This window comes from Microcaecilia unicolor, chromosome 2 (assembly GCF_901765095.1).
Source record: "Microcaecilia unicolor chromosome 2, aMicUni1.1, whole genome shotgun sequence".
Classification (NCBI taxonomy): domain Eukaryota; kingdom Metazoa; phylum Chordata; class Amphibia; order Gymnophiona; family Siphonopidae; genus Microcaecilia; species Microcaecilia unicolor.
Genome location: NC_044032.1, coordinates 454039250 through 454057254, shown reverse-complemented (window position 1 = coordinate 454057254; position 18005 = coordinate 454039250). Strand labels below are relative to the sequence as shown.

The following is an 18005-nucleotide window of genomic DNA, read 5'->3' as shown; positions in this document are numbered from 1 at the left end:
GATTGTTTAGGAGCAGAGCTTAACTTTCATTTCCTTGGATCTTACAAGTATCCCATGTTTGGACTTGGGTCTTCTTTTAAAAATAGCCATTCAGATGGTTACGGATAAGAGTGAATAAGGGAAGGGGAAGAGTCAAGATGGCCAAACGTACCTGAGCATGGTGTGCCAATTCTGAGTCTGCTGAGAACGATGTGGTTTTTCCTTCTTTCCTTATTAAAGGAAAGGGGCAGTTAAGCCCACTGCCTCCGAGGGCCGCACTTTTACCCCTGTTCAGCAGACTGTTGAGTGGTACGCACTTGAGAACCCTCAGGAAGATTTTGGAGTTTGAGAGCCCGCTGCTCTCCAAGATGAAAGACTCCATGAGAGCTTGGCCTGGATTAATCATTCTCTCCTCCAGTCTGTCCATGTCCAGCAAGTATGCAGGAGCGGGCTCAAGCAGGACTGCATGCAAAAGTCACTTCCGGAACACTGGCAGAAGGTAAAATTATGTATAATCATACCTGATAATTTTCTTTCCATTAATCATAGCTGATCAATCCATAGACTGGTGGGTTGTGTCCATCTACCAGCAGGTGGAGATAGAGAGCAAACTTTGCCTCCCTATATGTGGTCATGTGCTGCCGGAAACTCCTCAGTATGTCGATATCAAAGCTCCATCCGCAGGACTCAGCACTTAGAGAATTACACCCACGAAGGGACACTCTGCCCAGCTCACCACCGCCGAAACGGGGGAGGGGAATTAACCCAGCTCATCCCCACACAAGTGGGGGAGGGGAATCTGTCCAGCTCATCCCCGCGGAGCGGGGGAGGGACACCACACCCGCCGATGCGGGGGGATCTGGCTTATCCTGCAACCGCAACCGCGGGAGGAGCTGACTGACCCTAACACCGCCGAAGCGGGAGGGGTACAAAGCTGCCCTACAGCCGCACGAAGCGGGAGGGAGCGCCGGCAGAATTTATGTCTCAATCCAGCCCCGTAAAACGGAGGGGAGAGGAATGCAGCAGCTCACTGTAACACAAACTCGTCTCAACTCTTGAAGAATCCAAGTGAAAGAAGAACTTGAACACGAAGTCCTCCTGAAGTAACTGAAGGCTAAACTTGAACCTAAAATTCAACCAGAATATAAACAGTACAGATATCTGGGAGGGGCTATGGATTGATCAGCTATGATTAATGGAAAGAAAATTATCAGGTATGATTATACATAATTTTACCTTCCATATCATCAAGCTGATCAATCCATAGACTGGTGGGATGTACCGAAGCAGTACTCACCCAGGGCGGGACATAGAAATCCCTGACCTCAACACTGAAGCTCCAAACCGGGCCTCCGCCCGTGCAGCCACAGTCAAACGGTAATGCTTGGAGAATGTATGAGCCGAAGCCCACGTTGCCGCCTTGCATATCTCTTCCAAGGAGACGGATCCGGCCTCTGCCATCGAGGCCGCCTGAGCTCTCGTGGAGTGAGCCTTCAGCTGGATAGGCGGCACCTTCCCCGCAGCCACATAAGCCGCTGCAATGGCTTCCTGGACCCATCTTGCCACTGTAGGCTTAGCAGCCTGCAGACCCTTACGAGGACCTGCAAACAGGACAAACAGATGATCCGATTTCCGGAAATCATTGGTCACTTCCAAGTATCTGATGATGACTCGTCTCACATCCAGATATTCAAGAGCGGGGTACTCCTCTGGGTAGTCCTCCCTACGAAAGGAAGGGAGACAGAGCTGCTGATTCACATGGAAGCGAGAACCAATCTTGGGCAGGAAGGCAGGCACTGTGCGAAGTCACTCCTGCCTCAGTGAACTGCAGAAAAGGCTCTCGACATGAGAGCGCCTGGAGCTCGGAAACTCTTCTGGCTGAAGTGATAGCCACCAAAAAGACTGCTTTCAACGTCAGGTCTTTCAGAGATGCCCTCGACAAGGGTTCCAAAGGCGGCTTCTGCAATGCTCTTAGCACCAGGTTGAGATTCCACGCAGGCACCACTGAGTGCAGAGGAGGGCGCAGGTGATTAACTCCCTTGAGAAAGCGCACCACATCTGGCTGCGAAGCCAGGGAAGCACCCTTCAGGCGGCCCCTGAAGCAAGCCAGAGCCGCTACCTGGACTTTAAGGGAACTGAGCGACAGGCCTTTCTCCAGACCTTCTTGCAGGAACGCCAACACTGAAGAAATTGGAGCAGTGAAGGGAGAAAGTGAGCCTGCTTCACACCATGCTGCAAAGATACGCCAAACCCTGGCGTAAGCAGTAGAAGTAGAGCGCTTCCTCGCTCTCAGCATAGTGGCGATGACCTTGTCTGAGAAGCCCTTCTTCCTCAGACGCTGCCGCTCAATAGCCAGGCCGTAAGACCAAAGGGAGAGGGATACTCCATCACCACGGGACCCTGATGTAACAGGCCCTGCTCCACTGACAGCCGCAGAGGATCGTCGACTGAGAGCCTGAACAAGTCCGCATACCAGGGACGTCTGGGCCAATCCGGACCCACCAGGATTACCCTGCCGGGATGCTTTGCCACCCGGTCTAGCACCCTGCCCAACATGGGCCAGGGCGGGAACACATAGAGGAGCTCTTGTGTCGGCCACTGTTGGAGAAGAGCATCTACTCCCAGGGATCGAGGGTCCCGTCCTCTGCTGAAAAAGCGCGGCACTTGGCCATTGGCCGATGACGCCATCAGATCTAGGCTCGGCTGGCCCCAGCGCTTCGTGATGTCCAAGAACGCCTGAGCAGATAGTTGCCACTCTCCGGGCTCCAAGGTATGGCGACTGAGAAAGTCCGCCTTGACATTCATGACTCCGGCAATGTGGGCCGCTGAAAGCTGCTCCAGGTTCGCTTCCGCCCACTGGCAAAGACTCATAGCCTCCTGGCTAGAGGGGCGCTCTTGGTACCTCCCTGGCGGTTGATATAGGCCACAGCCGTGGCATTGTCCGACAGGACCCATACAGGCTTCAACACCAGTACCGGGATGAACTCCAATAACACCAACCGAATGGCTCTGAGTTCCAGGAGGTTGATAGACCACTTGCCTCTGCAGGAGACTAGAGCCCCTGCGCTGTCCTTCCCAAGCAGTGGGCTCCCCAGCCCATCAAAGAGGCGTCTGTCGTGACGACAATCCACTCCGGGGTCACCAGAGGCAATCCTGCAGACAACTTGTCTGTCTGCGTCCACCAGCTCAGCGCCTTGCGCACTGCGGGGTCCACGGGAAGGCGCACAGCATAATCCTCCGACATCGGAGTCCAGCGCAGCAGCAGAGATAGCTGTAGTGGTCTCATATGAGCCCTGGCCCAGGGCCCTACTTCCATCGTGGCCGGCATAGAGCCCAACAGCTGCACGTAGTCCCAAGCCCGAATAGGAGAGGCTACTAGGAACTAGTCCACCTGAGCCTGAAGCTTGACAATCCGATTGTCTGGCAGGAACACTCTGCCCACTTGGGTGTCGAATCGAACTCCCAGATACACCAGGGACTGAGTCGGGCGCAGCTGGCTCTTCTTCCAGTTGATGATCCATCCCAGGGAGCTCAAAAGAGCAACTACCCGGTCCATAGCTTTGCCGCACTCTGCATAAGAGGGGGCTCGGATCAACCAGTCGTCCAGATAAGGATGGACTTGTACTCCTTCCTTTAGCAGGAAGGCCGCTATGACCCCCATTACTTTGGAAAAGGTCCGCGGAGCAGTAGCCAACCCGAAAGGGAGGGCTCTGAACTGGAAGTGTCGTCTCAGGACTGTAAAACGCAGAAAGCGTTGGAGAGGAGGCCAGATGGGAATATGCAGGTACGCTTCCTTGATGTCCAAGGAAGCCAAGAACTCTCCTGCCTTCACTGCCGCTATAACAGAGCGGAGAGTCTCCATGCGAAAGTGCCTCACTTTCCAGGCCCGATTGACCCCTTTGAGGTCGAGGATAGGCCGGACAGAACCTCCTTTCTTTGGAACCACAAAGTAAATGGAGTAACGTCCCTTGCCAATCTGATTTTTTGGCACCGGAACGACCGCACCCAGGCGGATCAGGTTGTCCAAGGTCTGCTGCACTACCACAGCTTGACCGGAGACTTGCAGGGAGAGAATACAAACCCGTCTCTTAAGGGTTGGCAGAACTCTAGCTTGTAGCCATCTCTGATGACTTCCAGCACCCACGCGTCTGAAGTTATAGTGGTCCACTCGCCCAGAAACGAGGACAGCCGTCCTCCAATCTGCACTGGGGCGTGGACCAAGGCCCCGTCATTGGGTACGAGACCCTGGGGGAGGACCGGAGGGAGCACCTCCGGGACGGCGGTCTCTGCGAAAGGAATGCTGCTTGGGGGAGAAATTCCTCTTGAAGGAAGAGGGGGCAGAGGAACCCGACTTGCCCGGGCGGTACCGATGGGCTTCCTGCAACCGTCCTCTGGAGGTATCGGGACGAGTACTAACCCGAGCCCTGACCTCTGGTAATTTCTTGCCCTTAGACGTGCCGAGATCGGTCACGATTTTGTCCAGCTCGACCCCAAAGAGCAGCTTGCCTTTAAAAGGCAATCTAGCCAGGCGGGATTTAGAGGCGTGGTCAGCAGACCAATGTTTCAGCCAAAGCCACCGCCGCGCAGAGACTGTCTGAGCCATGCCTTTAGCTGAGGCTCTCCAGACATCATACAGCAAGTCTGCCAAATAGGCTAAGCCCGATTCCAGGGCCGGCCAATCAGCCCTCAAGGAATGATCCGAGGGGGAAGCCCGCTGCACCATAGTCCGGCACGCCCTGGCCACATAGGAGCCGCAAACTGAGGCCTGCAAACTTAAAGCAGCTGCCTCAAAGGACGACCTTAAGGCCGCCTCCAATCTTCTGTCTTGGGCGTCCTTTAGGGCCGTGCCACCTTCCACCGGCAACGCCGTTTTCTTAGTCACCGCAGTGATTAAAGAATCCACGGTAGGCCACAGATAGGCCTCACGTTCACTCACAGCCAAAGGATAGAGGCGGGACATAGCCCTAGCCACTTTAAGGCTCGTTTCCGGGACATCCCATTGAGCCGCAATTAAGGTGTGCATGGCATCATGCACGTGGAAGGTTCTAGGCGGGCGCTTCGTCCCCAGCATAATGGCAGAGCCAACAGGGGCTGAGGGAGAGACGTCCTCCGGAGAGGAAATCTTCAAAGTGTCCATGGCCTGTAACAACAGGTTGGGCAAATCCTCTGGGCTAAAAAGCCGCGCTGCAGAGGGGTACATAAGTACATAAGTAGTGCCATACTGGGAAAGACCAAAGGTCCATCTAGCCCAGCATCCTGTCACCGACAGTGGCCAATCCAGGTCAAGGGCACCTGGCACGCTCCCCAAACGTAAAAACATTCCAGACAAGTTATACCTAAAAATGAGGAATTTTTCCAGTCCATTTAATAGCGGTCTATGGACTTGTCCTTTAGGAATCTATCTAACCCCTTTTTAAACTCCGTCAAGCTAACCGCCCGTACCACGTTCTCCGGCAATGAATTCCAGAGTCTAATTACACGTTGGGTGAAGAAAAATTTTCTCCGATTCGTTTTAAATTTACCACACTGTAGCTTCAACTCATGCCCTCTAGTCCTAGTATTTTTGGATAGCGTGAACAGTCGCTTCACATCCACCCGATCCATTCCACTCATTATTTTATACACTTCTATCATATCTCCCCTCAGCCGTCTCTTCTCCAAGCTGAAAAGCCCTAGCCTTCTCAGCCTCTCTTCATAGGAAAGTCGTCCCATCCCCACTATCATTTTCGTCGCCCTTCGCTGTACCTTTTCCAATTCTACTATATCTTTTTTGAGATACGGAGACCAGTACTGAACACAATACTCCAGGTGCGGTCGCACCATGGAGCGATACAACGGCATTATAACATCCGCACACCTGGACTCCATACCCTTCTTAATAACACCCAACATTCTATTCGCTTTCCTAGCCGCAGCAGCACACTGAGCAGAAGGTTTCAGCGTATCATCGACGACGACACCCAGATCCCTTTCTTGACCCGTAACTCCTAACGCGGAACCTTGCAAGACGTAGCTATAATTCGGGTTCCTCTTACCCACATGCATCACTTTGCACTTGTCAACATTGAACTTCATCTGCCACTTGCACGCCCATTCTCCCAGTCTCGCAAGGTCCTCCTGTAATCGTTCACATTCCTCCTGCGACTTGACGACCCTGAATAATTTTGTGTCATCGGCGAATTTAATTACCTCACTAGTTATTCCCATCTCTAGGTCATTTATAAATACATTAAAAGCAACGGACCCAGCACAGACCCCTGCGGGACCCCACTAACTACCCTCCTCCACTGAGAATACTGGCCACGCAATCCTACTCTCTGCTTCCTATCTTTCAACCAGTTCTTAATCCATAATAATACCCTACCTCCGATTCCATGACTCTGCAATTTCTTCAGGAGTCTTTCGTGCGGCACTTTGTCAAACGCCTTCTGAAAATCCAGATATACAATATCAACCGGCTCCCCATTGTCCACATGTTTGCTTACCCCCTCAAAAAAATGCATTAGATTGGTGAGGCAAGACTTCCCTTCACTAAATCCGTGCTGACTTTGTCTCATCAGTCCATGTTTTTGTATATGCTCTGCAATTTTATTCTTAATAATAGCCTCCACCATCTTGCCCGGCACCGACGTCAGACTCACCGGTCTATAATTTCCCGGATCTCCTCTGGAACCCTTCTTAAAAATCGGAATAACATTGGCTACCCTCCAGTCTTCCGGTACTACACTCGATTTTAGGGACAGATTGCATATTTCTAACAGTAGCTCCGCAAGTTCATTTTTTAGTTCTATTAATACTCTGGGATGAATACCATCAGGTCCCGGTGATTTACTACTCTTCAGCTTGCTGAACTGACCCATTACATCCTCCAAGGTTACAGAGAATTTGTTTAGTTTCTCCGACTCCCCCGCTTCAAATATTCTTTCCGGCACCGGTGTCCCCCCCAAATCCTCCTCGGTGAAGACCGAAGCAAAGAATTCATTTAATTTCTCCGCTACGGCTTTGTCCTCCTTGATCGCCCCTTTAACACCATTTTCGTCCAGCGGCCCAACCGACTCTTTGGCCGGTTTCCTGCTTTTAATGTATCTAAAAAAGTTTTTACTATGTATTTTTGCTTCCAACGCTAATTTCTTCTCAAAGTCCTTTTTTGCCCTCCTTATCTCCGCTTTGCATTTGGCTTGGCATTCCTTATGATCTATCCTGTTACTTTCAGTTGGTTCTCTTCTCCACTTTCTGAAGGATTGTTTTTTGGCTCTAATGATTTCCTTTATCTTACTGTTTAGCCACGCCGGCTGACGTTTAGTCTTTTTTCCCTTTTTTCTAATACGTGGAATATATTTGTCCTGAACCTCCAGGATGGTGTTTTTAAACAGCATCCACGCCTGATGCAAGTTTTTTACTCTGCGAGCTGCTCCTTTCAGTCTTTTTTCACCATTTTTCTCATTTTGTCGTAATCACCTTTTCTATAGTTAAACGCTAGCGTACTTGATTTCCTAGTTTCACTTCCTTCAATGCCAATATCAAAACCGATCATATTATGATCACTGTTATCAAGCGGCCCTCGTATCGTTACCCCCTGCACTAGATCATGAGCACCACTAAGGACTAAGTCTAGTATTTTTCCTTCTCTTGTCGGCTCCTGAACTAGCTGTTCCATGAAGCTGTCCTTGATTTCATCAAGAAATCTTATGTCCCTTGCGTGTACAGATGTTACATTACCCCAGTCTATATGCGGGTAATTGAAATCCCCATTATTATTGTGTTGCCCAGTTTGTTTGCGTCCCTGATTTCCTTTAACATTTCCGCATCCGTCTGTTCGTCCTGGCCAGGCGGACGGTAGTACACTCCTATCACTATCCTTTTCCCCTTTGCACATGGAATTTCAATCCACAGTGATTCCAAGGAGTGTTTTGCTTCCTGCAGAATTTTCAATCTATTTGATTCAAGGCTCTCGTTAATATACAATGCTACCCCTCCACCAATCCGATTCACCCTATCACTACGATATAATTTGTACCCCGGTATGACAGTGTCCCACTGGTTATCCTCCTTCCACCAGGTCTCAGAGATGCCTATTATATCTAATTTTTCATTTAGTGCAATATATTCTAACTCCCCCATCTTATTTCTTAGGCTCCTGGCATTCGCATATAGACATTTCAAACTATGTTTGTTGTTCCTAAGTACATCATGCTTAGTACTTGACAGTATTAATTGGCAATCTTTTGTCTGATTTTATTGTTATTTAAAGATACCCGATCTACTACAATCTCTTTTGCAACCTCACTATCAGGATACTCTATCTTCCCTGTTATGGTGATATCTTTGAAAGATACCTTATCCCGAACCATGCTCTTTTGAGCGACTGTCGGCCTTCCCCCCATTTCTAGTTTAAAAGCTGCTCTATCTCCTTCTTAAACGCCGATGCCAGCAGCCTGGTCCCACTCTGGTTAAGATGGAGCCCATCCTTTCGGAATAGGCTCCCCCTTCCCCAGAATGTTGCCCAGTTCCTAACAAATCTAAAGCCCTCCTCCCTGCACCATCGTCTCATCCACGCATTGAGACTCTGGAGCTCTGCCTGTCTCTTGGGCCCTGCGCGTGGCACAGGTAGCATTTCAGAAAATGCTACCCTGGAGGATCTGGATTTCAGCTTTCTACCTAAGAGCCTAAATTTTGCTTCCAGAACCTCTCTCCCACATTTTCCTATGTCATTGGTACCCACATGTACCAAGACAGCGGACTCCTCCCCAGCACTATCTAGAATCCTATCTAGGTGACACGTGAGGTCCGCCACCTTCGCACCAGGCAGGCAAGTCACCAGGCGATCCTCACGTCCACCAGCCACCCAGCTATCTATATGCCTAATGATCGAATCACCAAGTACAACAGCTGTCCTAACCTTTCCCTCCCGGGCAACATTTGGAGATATATCCTCGGTGCGAAAGGATAATACATCCCCTGGTGGGCAGGTCCTCCGCTCCATCCGAGCGGGGATCTATCTCCTCCAAGGAATCCGCAAAGGATCGTTGGGAGACCTCAGACACGCTGCCCTCATCTACATCGGAGGAGACAAAAGTCCTCCAAGGCCTGGAAATCAACCCGAGGGCGTTTACCTCTGGGAACCTCAACCTCTTTATCAGAAGAGGGAGCAGGGGCAGCGTTTTGCATGAGGAAAGCCTGATGCAGCAGCAAAACAAACTCGGGGGAGAAACCCCCCAGACTGTGCACTTCTGCAGCCTGGGCAACAGCCCTAGACGCACTCTCAACCGGCGCTCGCAATAGCGGGGGAGAGACATGCTGCGCATCCAAAATGGCGTCCGGCGCGAAACTCCGTGAAGGAGCCGCGCGGGAAGAACGGCGCTTAACTTTAGCCGCTTTTGTGCCGTCGCCCAAATTAAGGGCGTTCATGGCATTAATGTCTCCAACCTCAAGGGCGGCCCCGAAGAAGCCGTCCGAGCCGCGTGGCCGGCCAAGATGGCGGAGGCGAGGAGCGGGGGATGGGCGTTTATGGCGGGAAAAAACCGCCACGCCGGAGGAACGACCGGGACATTCATCGGTCACTAAACTATCACCCATCAAGGGCGAATCAGGTTGTAAAACCCCCGCATCCCCTCTAGAAGCGCTCCAGCGATCCGGGGCGCGACCCTTTGCGCCCTCGCCCTCCGACGCCATTGCCACGAGGAGAAGAATCGGGGAACCCCCTGCCCGCTATAAAAAGGTAAAATTACCTGCTTGCCGCTCCGAGCTGTAACGAACTGGTGTCCCAGTGAGTAGCTGCAATGAACGTTTAAAGAAACGTCGAATTAAACGCCTTTAAAGACGTTTAAAAATTTTTTTTTTTTTTTTTTTTAAACGGAGCCAGCGGGAGGGGGGAGAAAAGGAGGGACCTGGCACCACCAGGTTTGCACTTGCTCAAAAGAGCCCTCAATCCCAGGCCTCAACAAAACCTAAGGATTAGGCTTGGAGGCCTAGCCAGAGCTGCTGCTGTGTGTGACCACCACCTGCTGAGATAGAGAACATACTGAGGAGTTTCCGGCAGCACATGACCACATATAGGGAGGCAAAGTTTGCTCTCTATCTCCACCTGCTGGTAGATGGACACAACCCACCAGTCTATGGATTGATCAGCTTGATGATATGGAAGCAGCTTTTTCTACTGAGAGCTCTACCATTAGCCTCATACAACCTTTGGCTTCGGGCAGAGTGACCCTGGATGGTGAATAGAGAGTGCCTTCTAAGCTGGAGATGATGTTTCAGCTCTTGTGAGTAAGATCGACATGCTTTCCACTAATATGGATAATATTAAAGTCAAATTGTCATCGCAGCTCCAACAATTTAAGAAGGATGTGCAGTGTAATCAAGATGCAATTGCTGCTTTGGTGAAAGATAAACTGGAAAATTTCAACAGGAGATTAAAACTCTGTTTGATGAACTTTCCCAATGGCTCCTTTGGATATATTGAAAAAATATTTAATTGAAGTTTTGAAATATACACTAGATTTAATTCCTCCAATAAGTAAAGTTTATTTCCTGCCTGTTTCTTCCTCTGAAAAAAAGAAATGGTTGCGATGGCATTCAAGGGAATTCGCAAGGGGAAGGGCCAGAATTCTAAAACATTTGGAATAGTTCAGGGTAGTATAGTCCTGCTACAAGAATGCCATCTATCTAGTTGGGAACCAGTGTGTTATTTCTAGCAAAAAATGTGCCGGTACTCAAATGCCAGGCCACCCTTCAGGGGTGGGGTGATCACTGAGGGACCCACCCCATAAAAGCCAAGCCCCCTGCAACCAGTCACATAATCTATGACAAGGCAGAATTGGTATGTAGAGCCTGAGCTCTTTCATAAAAACTTTGGGTCCATGGGTCAATTTTATCAGACAATGGAAAAGGTGCCGGTACTCAGTACCCCCAAGTACCCCCTCAAAAAAAGCCCTATTGGGAACTATATAAGATACTAGGATGACCAAGCATACAAAGGCATTGTAGAAGCAGAATTATATTATTTTGGCATATTAAAACACACTTGTCAGCTGTGATGTTCTGCCACCAGCCTGCAGGTGCCCCAGTTTCTAAGAAAACCACATTAGTATGAACTTCTGTCTTCCTACCATTAAGTGTCAGTATGTTCCACTTGGCTTGTTTGCCTCCTTCTATCCACTCTGTGGCTACCTTTTTCACTCAGAGACAACTGCATTACTATAGATAGATATAGATTATAGCACTCATGCCTTGCGTTTTTGACTTCTTGCTGTGACCATTCTATGTTCCTAGTTTAGATTCTTTACTATGAAATTTTTCTCAGTCCTCAACCAGTTACCTTGCTGCATACCAGCTTTGTTTCTTAGTTAAGACACCTTGGTAAACGTCATTGTCTGGTCATGTTATGTCACCAAGTTCCTTTTGTGTCTAGTACCCCACCCTGAGCTCTGGAATCTTATATTTAATTTTATATTTACTTACATGGGATTTGTTGGCAGCAGGTGAAAATTTTTCAATAAAATCATACAGTGTATCAGTCTCTGTGACACAAGTTACAGAACAACTGAATTTATCTTTGTTCCCCAATGATTTGCCCATATAAAAGAAAGAGGGTAATTATGAACCACTATAATGCTTGCAAAATTCATCACTAAAAACATGTTTCATGAGCCAGACCATAGCTCAGTGTCACTACTTCACACTACTGTGCAGGAAACTTGGTTTCACTTCCTGAATTTGGCTTCTAATTCTTAGACCAGTTAAGGGTGAAGGTCTACAGAGACAACATTCACAGCCTCCAGGGAAAGATGAGAGCCAGTCATTATATGAAAGTGAGTTCTCAGTAAGTTTAAGCTACATGGAAAGAAACTTCCAGTTGATCGCTTGAAATACGGTTCAAACTTACTGAGACCCAATCCACAATGTGAACAAAAGGAAAACTGTTGGGCATGAGCACAAAATAAGATGAGGGGGAATAAGCTGATTATTGCAATGGAATATATGCAGGTTGCAAAGAACAAATCCTAAGGAAACTACAGACTAGACTGCTCAGAATACGGCAGCCAGGCTTATCTATGGAAAATCTAAATTTGAAAGCGCAAAACCCCTCCGGGAAAAACTACACTGGCTACCAATCAAAGAACATATCGTTTTCAACATTTGTACCTTTGTTCACAAAATAATGGTAAAATTAGAGCTTACCTGATAATTTTCTTTCCTTTAGTCGAAGTGGATGAATCCAGGAACTGGTGGGGTTGTGTCCATCTACCAGCAGGTGGAGATAGAGAACACTAAAAGTAGGCATTGACCTCCTGAATACAGGTCTCTCTACCTTTAGTATAGAAATAATGCCAAAGCAGAGAAAGAAATAGAAACATGACTTAACTCACAATAAAAGAACACTTGTTCAACTGGAGCGAACCATACTCAAAACAGAGTAACTAATGGCATAGACTATGAAAGTCCCTCTTAAATCTGTACAGACAGTGTCCAAAGACTTTTCTTAAATGTGTATAGACTGCAAGCAGGGAGGAATGCTGGATTCATCTGCTGTGACTAAAGGAAAGAAAATTATCAGGTAAGCCCTAATTTTTCCATCCTTAGCCTCAACAGCAGATGAATCCAGGAACTGGTGGGATGTACCCAAGCACTCCCTAAACAGGTGGTAAGCTGCAGCTCCTCGAGAGAGAGAGAACCGCCGCTCCGAAACTCGCACCTTCTCGAGCTGCAACATCCAGGCGATAATGTTTAACAAACGAAAGATGAGACGCCCACGTCACCGCCTGACAAATTTCCAGAACTGAAAACATTCAAGTCTCCGCCCAAGAGGAAGCCTGCGCCCGCATGGAATGCGCCTTCAAGGCCTCTGGAGGAGATTGCCCAGCCAAAAGATAAGCTGAGACAATGGCCTCCTTAAGCCAACACGCAATTGTGGCCTTAGAAGCTGGAAACCATCGTCGCGGACCCAAAAAAAGGACAAACAGGTGATCAGAGCACCGAAACTCGTTTGACATGTGCAAGTACTGCAAAAGTACGTGCCGGACATCTAAAAGGCGCAGCTGTCGAAAAGACTCCAGACAGTCCTCCTTTCGAAAGGAAGGAAGAAAAAGAGGTTGATTCAGATGAAACTCAGAAACCACCTTGGACAGAAAAGATGGTACCGTGCTAACCATGACCCCAGATTCCAAAAACTGCAAGAAGGGATCTCGAAACGAGAGAGCCTGAATTTCCAACACCCTACGCGCCGATGCCAGCACCACCAAAAACACCGTGTCAGGTCTTTCTGCGAAATCTGCCGTAGCGGCTCAAAAGGAGCCAACTGCAAAGCTTGCAGCTCAAGCCGCAAACTCCAAGTAGGACACAGAGAATGCAACAGAGGACGAAGCTTCAATGCTCCCCGCAAGAAGCGTGCAACATCCAGATGAGCTGCCAGCGAACTGGCTACTCGGCCTCGAAAACACGACACAGCTGCCACTTGCACCCGAAGAGAATTGTATGCCAGACCCTTCGGCAGACCCTACTGCAAAAAAGCCAAGATCTGGGAAACTGAAGCCTGCATCGGTTTCCAATTATGCTCAGAACCCCACTTCTCAAAAGCTCGCCAGACTCTAGCATAGGCTGCAGTCGTGGATCTCTTCCGCCCTCTGATCAAGGTTACTACCACTTCTTCCGGATAACCCTTCTTCCTCAACTTCTCCCTCTTAAGAGCCAAGCCATAAGACCAAAGCGGCAAGGATCCTCCAAAACCACCAGACCCTGGTGTAACAGGCCTGGAAGGAGAGGAAGACGAAACGGGTTCCCCACCAGTAACCAGCGCAGATCCGCCTACCATGGATACCACGGCCAATCTGGTGCTACGAGGATCACTAGACCTGCGTGAAGACGAATTTGTTGAAGAACCCGACCGATCAAGGGTCACAGTGAAAACACATATAGAAGTTTGGCCAGCGGCCACGGTTGGGACAGAGCATCCAACCCCATGGACCCTCGCTCTCTTCATCTGCTGAAAAACTGTGCGACTATGGCATTGGAACTGGATGCCATGAGGTCGATTCCAGGAGTGCCCCACTTGCTGCAAATCTGCTTGAAAGCGTCCGACACCAATTCCCACTCCGCTGGATTGAGGGACTGGTGGCTGAGAAGATCAGCCTGCACATTCTCCAAGTCGGCAATGTGTTCCGCCGAAAACAGAAGAAGATGTCGCTCCACCCAAGCCAGAATTATGGCTGCTTCGTTCGCCAACGCACTGTTCTGTGTGCCGCCTTGTCTGTTGATGTAGGCCACCGCTGTCGTATTGTTCAACATTACCCGTACTGCTTTCCCTTCCAGGATCTTGTGAAACGCCAGAAAAGCTTGACGAATGGCCTTCAACGCCAGATGATTGATGGACCAGCTCGACTCCACAGTTGACCATAGCCCCGGAGCATACTGGTGGAGACAATGCGCCTCCCATCCCGACAGACTGGCATCGGTAGTCACTAGTACCCATTGAGGGGAAGCAAGCGGCATCCCGCACTTCAGATTGTCCCCTAACAGCCACCAGTCCAAGCTGTTTCTGACCACTGGGGTCCATGACAACCGAACCTGATACTCCAGAGACGTCGGTGACCATTGCCTGAGTAAGGCATGCTGCAGGGGTCTCATGTGAGATCTCGCCCACGGCACCACGTCCAGAGTGGCTGCCATGAGGCCTAGAACCTGCACAAAATCCCACGCCCACGGACAAAGAATGCTCAATAACTGGAGAATCTGCGATCGCAACTTGAGTCGCCTACTGCTGGGGAGAAAGACACAGCCCAATTCCACGTTGAAGGACACTCCCAAATAGTCGAGAGCCTGAGAGGGTTCCAGATGACTCTTGGGAAAACTGACGATCCACCCGAGAGACTGGAGCACTTCAATAACCCGTGCCGTAGCTAACTGACTCTCTTGAGCAGAGTCTGCCCGAATGAGCCAATCGTCCAGATATGGATGAACCCTGACCCCTTCTCTTCTCAGGAATGTCGCCACCACCACCATTACCTTGGAAAAGGTGCATGGAGCCATGGCCAGCCCAAACGGTAAGGCTTGGAACTGAAAATGCTGGCCTAGAATAGCGAATCTTAAGAATTTCTGATGAGGGGGCCAAACTGGAATGTGCAAATATGCCTCCTTTAAGTCCAATGAAGTCAGAAACTCCCTGGGCTGCACCGCTGTTATCACCGACCTCAGTGTCTCCATACGGAAGTGACGCACTCTCAGAGACTGGTTGACTCTTCTTAAGTCGAGTACTGGCCTGATGGACTCTCCTTTCCAAGGAACCACAAAATAGATTAACGTCCTAGCCGAAGCTCGGACTGAGGGACGGGAATCACCGCCCCTAAATCCAGAAGAGAGTGCAGCGTGTCGGTAACTGCACCAGGATTCCAAAAAGGCGTCTCCAATGGGAGCCGCACACTCCAACTGGTATCTGTTCTTGATTAAATCGAGAACCCATTGGTCTGTCGTGACTTTGGTCCACTCCTCGAAAAACAAGGATAAACGGCCTCCTATTCACGGCACGGAAGAGTGGACCAGCATCCCATCATTGGGAAGCACGGTTTGGCGCTCCCTGCCTCTGTGCAGGGGCCGCGGGTCTTTTATCTGAACGAAAGGAAGAACGCTGCTGAAATCTGGAATGCTGAAAAGGCACAGAGGATTGGCCAGGACAGTATCTGTGGGTGTTCCAAAATCTTGGCCTCGCAGAGGAAACTCTGGAACCGGGCTTGAGCCTGTCTTCCGGCAGGCACTGGGACTTGGAATCCCCGAGATCTTTGACAATCTTTTCCCAATTCCTCACCGAACAGTTGCTTACCCCTAAAGGGCAATTTAGTGAGGCGCTGCTTAGACGCCATATCAGATGACCAATGGCGCAGCCACAGCACACGCCACACTGAAACAGCTAGGGACATCTGTTTAGCAGATACCCTCACTAAATCGTACAAAGCATCAGCCAAATAAGCAAGCCCTGATTTCATCCTGGGGGCCAACTCTGGAAAAGAGGTAGAAGTTTCCACGTTCTGCTCCACTGAACTCTGAAGCCAAGAAAGACAGGCTCTAGCTGCGTACGAACTACAAATAGCAGCCTAGAGAACCAAGGCCGAAACCTCGAAAGAACGCTTTAAGGTTGCCTCTAGACAGCGGTTCTACATATCTTTGAGGGAGACACCCCCTTCCACAGGTAGAGTGGTTTTCTTGGTGACCGCTGCCACCAGGGAATCCACCTTAGGAAACGCAAAAAGCATCAGATGAGACTCTCCCAACGGATAAAGGCGGGCCATCGTGCACGCTACCTTCAGGCTCCCATCCGGGTCAGACCACTGATCCGAAATAAGCTCTCGAATGGCCTCGTGTACCGGAAAAGCACGGGCGGGCTTTTAGGTGCTGGCCATCTTGATGTTGACCGTCGAGCTGAAGCCGCCTCAGGGTCCTTAATATTGAGCGCCTGTAAGGCCTCAGTAATAAGGGAGGGGAGCTCATCTCTATGAAAAATACGTACTGCTTTCGTATCATCTTGCTCATCCTGTCCCAGCTCCCCATCTTCGAGATCCCCCAGCCCAATAGACCTGGCGGTACCACCTGTACTCTCAAACAGGGAAAGCTGAGGAGAAAGGAAGATGATAGAGCCCACTTCCGAGGAGGACAACACCCATCTGCGCTTCAGAGAAGGTGGGTCCTCAGAATATGATTGCACCCCATCTGGTTCCAAATTAGGAGCCCCCTGCACCGAGGCAACTGAAGGCTGAGGGGGCAGAGGCAGAGAACTCATTGAGGCCCTCTAACAAAAAGGCCTGGTGCATAAGGAGAATGAACTCTGCAGAAAACGGGTCCCCCTGCTGCTGCGAGGAAAAACTCTCCTGCGCTCCTAACCCCCGAGCCTCCAACGGCACCAGCTTGCCCTCAACAAGGCTCCTAGCCTTTCCTCTGAGGTCTTCCACGTCTGGAACCATCCAAACTGCCTCCCTCGACTCCAAGATGGCGCCCGTCATGAGCACCAAAGAACAGGAAACAACCGCTTCAGAGGCTGCCGGCAGAGGAACAGACCCCGCTCCCTCAAGGCAGCCTTCTCTGCAACTCCCTGTCACGCTGTGTCTCTTACCGCAGCAAGGACAGCGTTTAACCGCCTCGGAAGCCATAGCCTCACTCGCGCTGGTAGCGGGGGGGGGGGGGGGGCGGGGAACGGGTGAAAGCGTCGCGAAGCCAGCCACACTCAGCCTTCTCAGGCACAGCAGTCCAGTATAGCCACTCCCCGCAGGAGCCTGAAAACAAGGCGGCGTCCCAGCACCTGGTCCAGAGAGCTTGGGTCTGGAAACGTGCTGTCTTTTTTTTGTGAGCAAAGTCAATGGGAAAACTCAGAGAACAACACAGAGCAGCCAACTGGGAAAGAGGGAGAAAAGGGTAAGGCAAGGACTTGATACCCAAGTATGCCTTCAAAGTGGGCACCACCAGCCACACACCCACAGCTCAACTGGGTAACCCAGGAGTTCCCTCAAGCACAGAATCCAGGAGCTGGGAAGCTCCGTCCAACACCTGCTGGAGATGGAGATATACTAAAGGTAGAGGGACCTGTGTTCAGGAGGTCAATGCCTACTTTTAGTGTTCTCTATCTCCACCTGCTGGTAGATGGACACAACCCCCACCAGTTCCTGGATTTATCTGTTACTGAGGCTAAGGAAACATGGTCTAGCTCCGAGCTATATGACTGAACTAATCGACTTGCCAATTAGAAACACAACTGAATCAGCCAGAACGTACTTAACCCTTCACTTCCCAAGTTGTAAGGGCCTGAAGTATAAATCAACATACGCGTCAAGTTTCTCCTACATATGCACACAGCTCTGGAACACACTGCCAAAATACCTGAAAAACACGAATAATCATCTAAAATTCCTAAAAAAAAAACCCAAAGACTCACCTTTTCAAAAAGGCATACCCCATAGAACTAACAAATACAGAATAATGAAATATGACAATTTAACCAGGAAATGGACAGTACTCAACCCCGACACATGATCCCACCCTAGCATTCT

The 18005-nt window shown here is 49.9% G+C and overlaps 1 protein-coding gene across 3 annotated transcripts in view; it reads right to left on the bottom strand.

Annotated features, from left to right (window-relative positions):
• The window catches only part of SFXN5 (sideroflexin 5), a 743850-nt gene that overhangs the window by 688782 nt on the left and 37063 nt on the right, over positions 1 to 18005 (bottom strand). The window lies entirely within an intron of this gene.